This window comes from Anguilla rostrata, chromosome 7 (genome assembly GCF_018555375.3).
Source record: "Anguilla rostrata isolate EN2019 chromosome 7, ASM1855537v3, whole genome shotgun sequence".
Lineage (NCBI taxonomy): Eukaryota > Metazoa > Chordata > Actinopteri > Anguilliformes > Anguillidae > Anguilla > Anguilla rostrata.
The window spans coordinates 47,286,590-47,299,091 of record NC_057939.1 but is presented as its reverse complement, the minus strand read 5'-3'; the positions used below and the strand labels follow the sequence as shown (position 1 = coordinate 47,299,091).

At 42.3% G+C, this 12,502-nt stretch overlaps 1 protein-coding gene across 2 annotated transcripts in view; it reads left to right on the top strand.

Moving 5' to 3' along the window:
* The first annotated feature begins 3,850 nt into the window (after positions 1-3,850).
* Positions 3,851-12,502, top strand: part of LOC135259881 (periphilin-1-like) — a 100,627-nt gene continuing 91,975 nt past the window's right edge. The window contains exon 1 of one of the 2 annotated variants that reach the window (XM_064344773.1): positions 3,851-4,128. The gene's annotated coding sequence lies outside the window, so the exon portion shown is untranslated. The remainder of the gene's footprint in view (positions 4,129-12,502) is intronic. The other variant, XM_064344767.1, reaches the window with a different exon arrangement.

Below are 12,502 nucleotides of genomic sequence, written 5' to 3'. Positions count from 1 at the left end.
GTTTTTCTTTGGTGTTTGATTAACCTTTGTAATATCTTCTGCTGGGAAGAGATCCTGACTGAATTTCTCTTCTGACCAGTTGCCCCCAATGTATCAAGACTAATATGGAATGAGCATCAGATTCCCACTGCTCTCCTGTGGATGCAACTTCAAGTGTCTGTGTGTGGGTCTGGGTCTGTCTGAGAGAGAAAGAGAGAGAGAGAGAGAGAGAGAGTGTGTGTGTGCACATGTGTGTGTGATGATTTTAGTTTGCCACTTACTCAATACAGTACAGTTATACACTTTACAGAAGGAGCTTATCTGTTATCTATAATTACAGCATGCCATTTAAATTAAAATGTGGAAATCCCCAGTGATATTTACACCATATTGTTAACCTCAGCGAACTCATTCTGTATTAACTTGATGTCTCAATAATTATTAATGATGTCTTTATACTGGGCGCCAAATTCAAAGCATGAAATCGAAAAAAAAAAAGATAACGAAAAAAACCTGCCTATCCACAAAATAAATAAGAAAAATGATGTATATTCAATGCGCTGAGGAGAAAAAAAGTTATGTTTCTATGCGAAGGATGCAAGGTAATGTGACAGCGTTCAGTGCATATCACTCACATTATTCTGTTTAACAAAAAAAAACTGCGGAAGTCATCGTCAGTAGGCTACCTACAGCGCACAAATAATAATGTATTTGTCTGTATGTTTTTTTTTTTTTTTTTTTTGAGGCCAGATTAAATCATTCTGTACCAGAAATAGAGGTCGGGTAAAGCAGCCAACAAAAATTGGTTAAACATTTGTCCTCAACTTTACATATAGCCTACAGTTAAATTCTAGTGCTATGTTTTCCTTCACGTGCAAGTTCGTCGATCCATAATGAACTCTTCAAACTGTGTTCACAAAGGAACAAAGGTCGAACTCACAAAGGTCAGGCGTGAAAATACGTTCAGTACTGTTCCACTAATTTCTTCGTCGTGAGAAACGGCTTGATCTCGCAGATTGCGCGCCGAACGCCAGGCAAGGCAAAGACCTGAAAATAGAGCGTCCTAATGTAACAGAATCGCCCGTCTGCCTAGCTCATTTTGTAGGTAAAACCAGATGCGACACTCGCTCATAAGGAAAAAAAAATCTTATTTTATTATTAAAAGACCATCGTGTTTTTCTCGCATGTCTATCACCTCTTTATGGTATTGGTCAACCCTCGTGAAAGCGGAAAGAATGCACTCCCGCGTGGGACTGATGAAAGGCCGGATGTTGCGACACAGCCACACGTTGCTCCGCTGCTCTCCCTAAGCAGCTCTCCATTATCTGAGAAAATAAGTGCCGGGCTCTCAGCGCCGAAACCTCGAACCTCTTCAGCATTTCGCTCACACTCACATGAAAAGAGTCTGGCGCCCGGGAGGTAAATTAGATTCCATTCAATAATGGAACCAGAAGGGCCAGCATAATATTTCATCTTTTAATAAGAAATGTTTGGTAATCAGATATTCATCGCTTTTGTGGAGCGACGAACCTTGCAATGGAAAATATTTTGAAGGAGACCTACATGCAGTCCCCTCTACACAGAGATATTACTGTATAAAGACCTCACTGAGTACAGATCTAATTAAACGCAGTATATATTATATGTGTATTATACAAAATAATGTATAGTTTGAATGGAAATGTGTGTGTGTACGTGTGTGCTGTGACTTATTCTTGTTCTTCCAACATTATTATTTCATTTAACAACAGATTTAAGGACAAATGTTAGTTTGAATACATTTGCCTCGATTTACTAACAAGCTATTATAATTTCATGCTCGGAATGCGGCTTTGGCCTCCTCCAGTCTTTTTACAGCTGGAAGTGCTTCAGCACCGTGGACAGCGCACAATTCACCAGCACCACGGACAGCATCAGCAATCACGCAGTAGAAGTACCTCTGCCCGAGCATCGCATTCATTTTACTTATCCAGAGCGACTCACACGACTTACATTTATATATACAATCCATTTATACAGCTGAATTTTTAATGAAGCAATTCAGGTTATACGCCCAGCTCAAGGGTACAGCGGATGACACTAGGATAATGGGTAGGGAACTTAACTTAAGACTCAGAGGCAACGGCATTGCACCCTTGAGCAAAGGTAATTAACCTGAATTGCTTCAATAAATATCCAGCCGTATAATTGGATTGTATGTAAAAAGAAAATAAGCTGTGTAAGTTGCTCTAGATAAGATTGTCTGCTAAATGCCTAAAAAAATAAATATAAAACATATGTACAATGGCCCCATTCCACCAGGGAATCAAGCCAGGAGCTTCTAAGCTACAAGCCCAGTCCCTGACCCATTATTCTATTCTAGCACCCACCTGCAGGTTTTGAGGCAACAGGAGCGGGTGATAAATAATCTGTTTGAAACACTTGCCCTTCAGACACCGTGATTCTTTTTCCTATGGCTGTTTGTTTTGGTTGGTACCACGTTTTGTTAAACATTCTCAGGGCTTTTTAGAAATGTTTTCACATTTTTACCGTCATCCTAAAGGTTAAAGTATTTCCAACACATTTTTGACCCAGGTCGGACGGGGATGCTGTTTACCATCAGTTGTCTGTTTATCTACTCACAGAACCTAGAGCTGTTTACTCTTTGATACCCTCCTGTTGAGAGCTGGGTCCTTATCAGTCCGTTGGCACTGGTAACTAGGTGGTTATTTTTGTTGACCTGCTATAAATTTGAAACATTGTTATCTGGTCACACAGGCTAAACGGGGATGGCTACAAGATGGCGTATTCGGATTTTTGTTTATGGGGGAGGAGGAGTCCTTGGTATTTTAGGAGAGAAAATAATTTTTCAGGGAGTGTGTGGCTGCCAGGGATCTAGAAGGTACATGCGTATAACATCTGCATATCTGACTTTGTCAACATGTTTGGTGTAATAAATCGTTCGTAAAAAAAAAAAAAAAACTATCAACCAATCAATCAATTGATCTAATCAATCAAAATATTTTAAAATCCATTTACAAACGGGTTACCATATACAGTTTCCCAATAGGAATTTTCTCTAGGGAATAAAAAACTGGAATAACCCCCACTGGGCCAATTTGTAAGAAGAATGAAAAAATATTCCACTACCCCTTTAAAATCATTCAAGCTGGACTCCAGGAAAATGTTGGGATGCATGAAACAACTCAATAAAACTAAAAATTTCTTATAAGAAATAGGTCATCACTTCCACTTAAAGCAATAATTCAAGATGTAGTGCATAACATTTCCACCCCACCAATACCTAATCCTTACAGATCTGCACCAGGGAAGCTAGTAGCTGCTCGTGAGAGCAATTGCATTCACATGCAGCTTTAAACTGAGAGATGTATAATGCGACCATAAATTCCTACCTTTATTTTTACCAGAATAACTGAGCTGTTACTTTAAATAAATGTGGCAACTGACTGAATCCCTTTCATAAAACACAGTTGGGAACCAGTCTAAAAAGAATTCATAAAATTAAAATGTTAACATGACATTTGACCCATTTTAGAATTTAAATTATATTTTTTGATTCCTTAAATTAATAGCTAGTCATCGTTATATCGTATCTCCTCCTGGGATTTATATTGTTTTGTAAAAGAAAGAATTAAGCGAGTGAGTGAGTGAGTGAGTAGGGTTGATCCATAGCGAGCTAATTGCCAACACCTGGTTTGCGTCCAAAGGCTCGATTGAAGGTCCCTGTCATTTGGCAATATTGGACTTTATTTTTGGAGAGACAGGGAGATGAACAAATCATAATTTGATTCTGGGCAGTTTTATTTTATTTTATTTATTCTTTTGATATTTTTAACATTTAATTTAATTATTCCGATGGAGATTGGAGGCCTACCGATTAAATTCTTGGGTTTGGCAAACGTCATTGTTGGATTACCTAATTTGGAATTGTCTTCGTATGTTTTCCGCGATCTGGCTGTGACAATGGCGCATATTATCGCCTTTTCAAGGCTACAGTTTTGACGATTCGATATTTGTGCAGAGGGAACTGCCAGCAGCGGAATTGTGGCAACATTGCAAGAGTTTTGGCATTTACGAGAAAGCTGTTTTGAATGGTATCCATGGGGCAGGGTACTAAGAGACTGGGACTGTCTGCTCTTCAACAGCGTGGTAAGTAATTTGCACGACAAAGCGGTATTTTAACCAGAACTTGTTTTTAACGTAAACAATTTTGGATCATCACTTAAATTAGCCATGAACTGATATGCTAAAGATACGACGGCAGGCTGACGTTACACGCCAACTTTAGTCGCAGCTCGATGATTACGTGAACAAGGTGTTGTTTCTGGCACTCTGGATTTCACTCCATTAGTTCTGAACTTGGATAAAAGTAGTAAAAATGGAAACTACTGAATGATGGCGGGCCACCTAACAAGCGTTAGCTGTAACTTTTAATAGCTATCTAAGGTGCATTCGCGTAATTCTTTACTCTGTAAACTAGTGTAGTGTAGTTTACTTTGTAAATGGGCTTGAAGCTTGGACTTGTAATACTACCGCTGTACCCTTGAGCAGGTACTAAACAGCATTTGGCTCCAGCTGTATGGAGACTATGTAAAATGCCAAAGCTCTTCGGGATAAGAATGACTGCTAAAATGCCTGTAATGCGAATGAACTGGCTTTACACGTGCGTTTTACGATTTCTGGCATTGGTAAGAGCATCAATCATCTCCCCATTTGTAGATTTTTCAGTATGAAGTAATGGTGCGAAATTTAGCACTATGGCATTGAGGTGGGAGCCTATGTTTTGGAGAGTTTAGTTTTAATTTGAGTAGTTTGTCAAGTATTCTGTAATGAGGTGGCTTGTTCAACTTAACTAGGCTACATTTGTGGCCGGCATCAGATCAAAGAATCCCCGTTCGCCGTAAAGCTGACAATGTTTAGCTTTTTCATCAGATTTTTGTTTACGTGATCACATTGAAAAGGAGAAGCATGCAACTTGAACCCAGCTTGTCAATCACTGTTGCTGTGGGTGGATGTAAATGCCACATGCGCATGTTGTATATATTGTGGATAAGATAATGCCTGCCACGTCGATTCGTCTGTCTCTCATCTGATTATGCACTGATTCTATTACAGTACATACCTGCTCAGGTCCTGAAGATTTTTGGGCCCAACTGTAGGCCTATAACCAATATAGTTTCCCACTGAAAACACATACATTGGTACTTTCACATTAACTAAAGACTCAGTAGGTAATATGAACAGGATGGAACACCCCGTGTCTTAAACACATCTTGGTACAACCATTCATAAGACTAATCTATTTGGATAATACTTGAATACTTGTGAAGAGGACCTACGTGTGCAGGTTGAACTGGATCAAAATTCTATCAACACTGTACAAATGCACCATTAATATCTACTTGACCTTTGGGCATGATAAGCTTTCAGACGGGGAATCTATGCTAACATATCACGGTTTACCAGCCATACAGGCACATACAGACATGCGCATATACACATGCAAACCACGCACGTGCATATGCACACACACACACACAAATGCACACACACACACACACTGAACCACATGCATGCACACACATACACACACGCACACACAAATGCTTGCAGCCACACCAAAGCATGCACACATACACACACGCACACTCACACACACACTGAACCGCACGTATGCACACACGCACACAGACCAAAGCATGCACAGACACACGCACACACTGAACCACACGCGTGCACACACACACAAACACACGCACACAGACCAAAGCACACACACACACTGAACCACAAGCATGCACACACACACAAACGCATGCACACAGACCAAACCATGCACACACACACAGAGCATTTTATTGTGATTTCCAGTGTGCTGCTGATGATCAGTGCAGATGAAAGCTCTCCAGTCTCTCCAGGGGCATTGCAATCATCCTCTGCAAGTCTGTGTGAATGTGCTGCATCTCCTGTTTTCCCTCTCTCTCTCTCTTCCTTTTTCTCTGTCTTTCTTGCTGTCTGTCTCTCTTTCTCTTTCTCTCATTCTCTCTTGATGCCCATCAATCTGTTCCATTTCTTTATCTCTCCTTTACCCACCTCCCCCTTCCTTCAAACAGACCTCGGGCAAATCATATGATACTGTGTACACGCATAATGGCCACTCCTATTGACTCTGATATTTATTTTGAGATCAAAGCACCATGCTTCTTTTCTATTCTGAAGAACAGGATGTTTGAACTCAAGTAAAAAATACCAAGGTTATTTTTTTGTATTTGTGTTGAGTACCTCTGCTAATAAGCTTGATAATGATATTGCAAGCCTTCTTCACTTGCAGCAAGATCTGTCCATTAGAGTGAATGGAGAAATGCAAAACTAAGTCAAAAACCAACAAATTTCCTCAGCACAGCTTTGTAATGATTTAAAGTACGCTGAGATTCCTGTATAAAATCAGTGTCTGTGTTTGTTTTATGTGTGGTGAGGTATTCATTTATGAGCGAAAAGCAAGGCTTGCCCTTATTGCAAGTTATCATTCATTGGATGGAGAGAGTCATATCTCGTGTTTTTGTTTCAATTTTATTGCAGTCGCCTGGAAATATATGCAAAGCTTTACTATGCATAGCAAGAAGAAAAATATTTGAATATTGTGTTTAAGCCACTTATAAGACCGGCGCTTATGAAAACCAGATTTAATCACAGAAGTGTCAGAACGTGTTAGATTTGCTACCCCTCAGTTACAGGTGTCAAGATTCATTTAGTATGCCTGAGTATGGGCCACATTTCTCAGGCTGAGTGACAGAAATGGCAGAAAAAGCATTCGAATGACAAACATCTGTTTTGCCACAGCCATATTTTAGAATAACATTAACTCCAGATAAGATATGTGATCTGTCAAATATATCACAAAATTGGAATGGCGGACTGAATATATTCATGTATGATTAACCCTAGTAAATAATCATAGGGTTGGAAGAATGCACAGACTGGATCCTGTCAATAACTTAGTGTGTATATATATATATATATATATATATATATATATATATACAATACAATACACACACACACACACAGACGGGTGACAAATTGAAGGAAAAACCAACATAAGGCCAGGACTGCTTCAGTGCACCTTGGCATATATTATACAAGTCTCTGGAACTCTACTGGAGGAATGGAACACCATTCCTCCAAAAGATATTCCCCTATTTGGTGTTTTTATGATGGTGGTGTCTAACACATAGGTCCAAATAGGTGTTCAATTGAGTTGAGATCTGGTGTCTGCAAAGGCCACAGCATATTACTCACGTCATTTTAACTCATCAAACCATTCAGTGACCCTCCGTTCCCTGTGGATTGGGGCATTGTCATCCTGGATCTCCCATCAGGATAGAAATAGTTAATCGTAGGATAAAGGTGATCGCTCAGAATAACTTTGTATTGATTTGTGGTCGTTCCCTCTGAGGGGACAAGTGGACCCAAACCATGCCAGGAAAATGGCCCTCACAGCATAACAGCCACCAGACCCCCTTCATTTGTCACTGATCTGTTTATATATTAAAGATTAGAAACCACAGTGATGCCCGTTAGTCTTGTTTCTTCAACGTATTTACAGGTTGTGCTAGTATGTGTAAAGGAAACCTTACAATAACCAATCATGTGCGTTCTTAAAAATTCCACGTTCAGCAATAGACATAGAATATTTCACTGAAGGTGTTTATTTGTGCATGGCAATATTTTGATGAGACGTGTAAAACACTGTGAAGGTAGGCTGGCAAGATTGTCAGTTTGAGAATATTGGGGTGAGGAAAGGAAAACAAACAAACGAAGGAAAAACATACAGTAGCTGTATCTTCAGTATCCACACTGGATTCTTTTATTGAAGATTTTGTTGTTTTTTTCTCATGAACTACCCTGTTTTAGGACAGAGGACACAGACAGAAAAAAACTAATTAGCATTTATAAAATTGCAATAATGAGGGAAATGTTAAGTATATTTTTTATTAGATATTTTTGCACATCATGCGAAACCCTTTCAAACTGAACACGATGGTATTTTTCTTTCACATTTTCCAGTGTGGTCTGTGCATTCAGTTCTAAGAATGGTCTTTCTCCCCCTTTGCACGAGAAGCCAATTATTAAGCGGTGAATTCAGTGAGACTGATACTGTGCTGTTGGGGAAACAATAGGGCTGTTAAATGCATTTAATCTAAGGCAAGAGGAGGAGAAAGGCTTTCACCGGAACCAGATTCCCTTTGAGCAGGATCCTGCTGCCTTTTAGAACAATGTATAATTCAGAAACCACGGAGGCTAGCTCAGTAAGGCATACCTCCAATTTTTTTTCTTCACAAATTCCGAGTCAGTTGGAGTTCAACGGAAGCTTTAAGAGAATCGTTAATGTGAAGAGTTAAACAGATGCTTAATACGCCACATTAAACATTAACAGTCGCCGTGCGGCTCAGTGAAGCTCCGTACAGTCAGGAGAGGGAATGATTGAATGTTTTGCGATTTCACGCTGGTCGCCGAATTAGAATGGCAGCCACAGCTAGCTTGGCGATAACCGGACCAAAAAAAAAAAAATGCAATTTTTAAAAACATTTTTACCCCAACGCGGGCCTCTCAGCGGGCCTACAGTACCCCACGGTCGGAGCAGATCTGTGTTTTTTTTTAAACAAGGCCTGGTACAAATCCAGTTTTTCTCCGTGGGAATGGCGTTGGAAAAGGCTTTTTTTTTTGGAAAGTGAAGATGGCGTGACAGAAACATTAGCTCTGATGGAGCCGCGCCGATGGGGTGGATCTGCAGCCTGCGCGCACCTGCCGCTTCCCGTTTGACCTTCTGTCGCGCGGAGACGCGGGTCGGGTCCATGCATCATCTGGATACGCCCGATCCATTTCGCATGCAGATCTCGGGGGGTGGGGGGGGGGGGGGGGAGCGACGCGGGGGCGGCACGGTCCGTACGCACTGACCCGCCTTCCGTTTTCATCCCGCTGTCGCGGGGGTCTGCCTCCCCTTCACCAAAACTTATTTCCCAGCAGCCTCTGGGGCGGTGGGGGTTTATCGTGTGTAAGTCACACGTAGTGTAGAGACGCGAGGGAGAATGCACACAGCAGACGGATTCAGCAGGTGTTCCTCGCCGAAGACCGGAATTCTTAAAAGCGAGCAGTGGGGACTTTAAGCCGGTAAATTACGTATCGGAGATTTAAAGGGCGGCGTGACAGACCGGAAAGCGGTGTTTTACAGCTCCCTGGTTAGTCTAAAGAGCCGGGGTGGTGTTTTTTAATATCGGAGAGGAGCTCACTTTGTGCTTTGAAGATAAGCTGTATGTTCACTGTGTGCTTTTTAATCCTTTGCCTGTTGTTCCATTTAACGGACCTTGCTACAGATTTTTAGCAGCAATTCAGCAACTGAACTTTTCTGGTTTCGATTTATTTTTGTTATCCTGTCTCCAAAGTTTTTACACTTGTGTTTTACAGCATACATGCCAGACAGTGCTACAGGAGAAAGCCCCCACCCACCCTCACCCCCGCCAAAGCAAAGCTTCCAGAAACTAGTGCAGAGATCTTGTGTTCATTATGGATATGTTGTATGATTCAAACGGTTCTGAGTGAATTCAGTAAAGCTCCAGAGTGCCTGTTCTCTACTCGTGCAGTCTCAGTTAGCCAGGTAAACACTCACAGCCTCAATTTAATCTTCTAATGATCTTCTCTGTTTGTGTTATAGCACGTTTCTTTCCTGTCTGGCAAATGGAACCGAAAGTGTCTTTTCAGGTAAACTTGGAAGAAATGGAAGCTTGGCTCAGGCATAACCTGTCAAAAGGGGCTGTTTGGGGGGGCGGGGGGTGCGGGGAGAGAATGTAGATCAGGTAAAATAGGTCACGAGATCTTACGCCTGTAGTCTTTCTTCCTGTGCTTCTCTTACGACGGTTGTCATAACATCGCTCGTTAAAACGTCTTGTGGATTGCGGAGCGTGTCCTGACGCCCATGTTTTAGCATTGTCTACATAAACTCAAACATGTACCGAAAAGATCATGCATACTGCTCGCCTGTTTTTTTTTAAGGGGGGGGGGGGGTGAGGATTCTTTTGATGGAGGCCATGAAATATTAATTTTGCCGCAGCTGCCTGAGGTTCGGCATTGGCTGACACCTGCCACCTTTCTTTTAATAACCTTCCCCGACTTGTCTCATTTGTGTGTCCCTTTTGAGATTCTCGTAATCCCCTTTATTATTGATCTAGCGGAGTAGAAATGTCACGTCTGTGCTCTTCGGAGTAACCCAGCTTAATTTATTTCTTGTTTACCACTGCCCCCCCCCCCCCCATCCCACCCTTTCCCCCCTCAGTTAACACACCTCAGGTTCCCCAAAGATTTATGTTTTCATTTTTCCTGTCATGGAAATTCGCAACAGGATCCCGCGTCTTTCCGCTGCTTGATACGGTACCCACCCAACCCCCCCCACCCTCGACCCCCCACCCCGCTCATCCGTTCAGATCAAAGACGCTGTTGTTGTTCTGCGTGTGGCATCGTTTGAGTGGTGGTGGAGGAGGAGGAAGGGGGGAGGAGGAGGAGGAGGAAGGGGGGGAGGAGGAGGCGGCCTTCGTCAGGGGTCCTGCCGCGATGTCTGTGGGCCTCTCGCACAGCCTTGATATTTTTGGCAGGCCGCCGTGGCGTTCGTCTGCCTGCCTGTGGGGGGGCATTTCAGAGAGGAACAGCACAGCGTAACTCCTCTCAACGCAAATTTGAAAAGCGATCGAGAGAATTTTCCCGCCTATTTGCCGTCTCCCTGTCAATCATTCACATCTGGCTTTGTCTTTTTTTTTTTTTTCTCTGCGCATTGACGTTGTGACAAACCTTTGCCAGGGCAATCAATGCATTCATAACTTTACTGGAGGTCCTTAGCATACCATGCGCAAAGCAATCTGGGAAAGGTCAGAGGTCAGCAGTAAAGTTGTGCATGAGGTAGTATTGTGATGGACCTGGTCACTGATCTGAGATCAGGGGAACATAAATCCATTGCCTGGATCACTGAGCAGCCCCACTGATGGTTAAGATTCAGTCAACATTGATCCTTAGTTTTGATTAGGAACTTTCTATACACAATGACAAGCTGATTTTCCCCTGTAATTACTTTTTAAAACTGAAATGCTTTTTACAATGTAAATTACATAAAAAAATTATTTTGCATTTCTTTCATTAAATTAATATTACAGCTGTTTTTCATAAATTGAAAAATCTAGTATTTTTAGAGAACTACTAGGTTTTAGGGTTCAAATTAGGGTTCAGATATGGTTACGGTTAGGACAAGAAAATCACTGACACATTTCTGTGCCAGTGAAACCTGGATGACATACACCAAAAGCTCAACACTTCCCACCTGCATTGACTCTGATGCATCTTGGGCCTCTCCAGGCAACGAAAGGTCTCAGACACCAAAGTCCTAAAAAGATCAGACCTTCTCAGTGTGAATGACACTCTTAGCCAAAGGCGTCTTCGCTGGATTGGCCATGTTGGAAGAACGTATGGACGACTCTTGCATCCCAACATCACTGCCGTTCGGGGGAATTAGACGTCTCATTGGCCATCCTCATCCTCGGTTCAGAGACGAAAGCAAAAGTGATCTCATTTCCACGGAAATTCCAATTACGTCTTGGGAATCCCTTTCGCAAACGGCTGGCCGTGTTCGCGACACGGCACTCAAAGGTGTTCTTTGTGCTGAAAATAAAGGAGCAATCCGTCGCGCGGAGAAAAGATGGAGAAGAAAGGGCAGCCATCGACGGCAGCATCGTCAAATCAGCTTCGTCTGCCACTCAGGAGCTGGTCTATTCAGCCGCCACAGACGCTGCCCTACCTCAGTCTGCACATTGATCCCCAGAACACCATCAGTGAGCGCGCTGGCCATTGTCATCCCTGACAGGTGGAGGCCATACAATGATCTGTAATGAAAAAAGAGCTCACTGCTGGGCCAGTGAAAATGTTCGAGGGGCAATCAGAGCACTAATTGACTGGACCAGTCGGACCAGTAGGAAAAATCCTTGATGTAGGTGTGTGAGGTGCGTGTGTGTGTGTGTGTGTGTGTGTGTGTGTGTGTGTAAGAGCTGTGTGTGCATGTAATTGGTGTGTGTGTGCATGTAAGAGGTGTGTGTCTGTGTGTGTGTGTGTGTGTAAGAGCTGTGTGTGGGATGGCCCTTCCTCTTATCCCTTCTCTTTACTGTAGCTGTTGGTTGTTCTCCCTGCCAGCCCTCAGCCCTGAGCTGTTCTGTCGTAAAATATAGATTCACTCATGACAGGATTCAGCTGCATTGTACCAGATCTCTCCAACTGACACACCACACTCATGTGTCCGGATTTCAAAAAATCTAAACCCACAGGTAGCCAATTTCTGTATTCTCTGGCTGCCCAACTTCCTGCTCTCTTATGGTAGCATTCTACAGATGAAAACTGTACAATTTTGCCCTGTGAATCTTAAATAGTTCACAATCTTAACATGCTCCTCTCCTTGAATTTGAATGTAGGGTAATAATTATCTGTAAGGAGT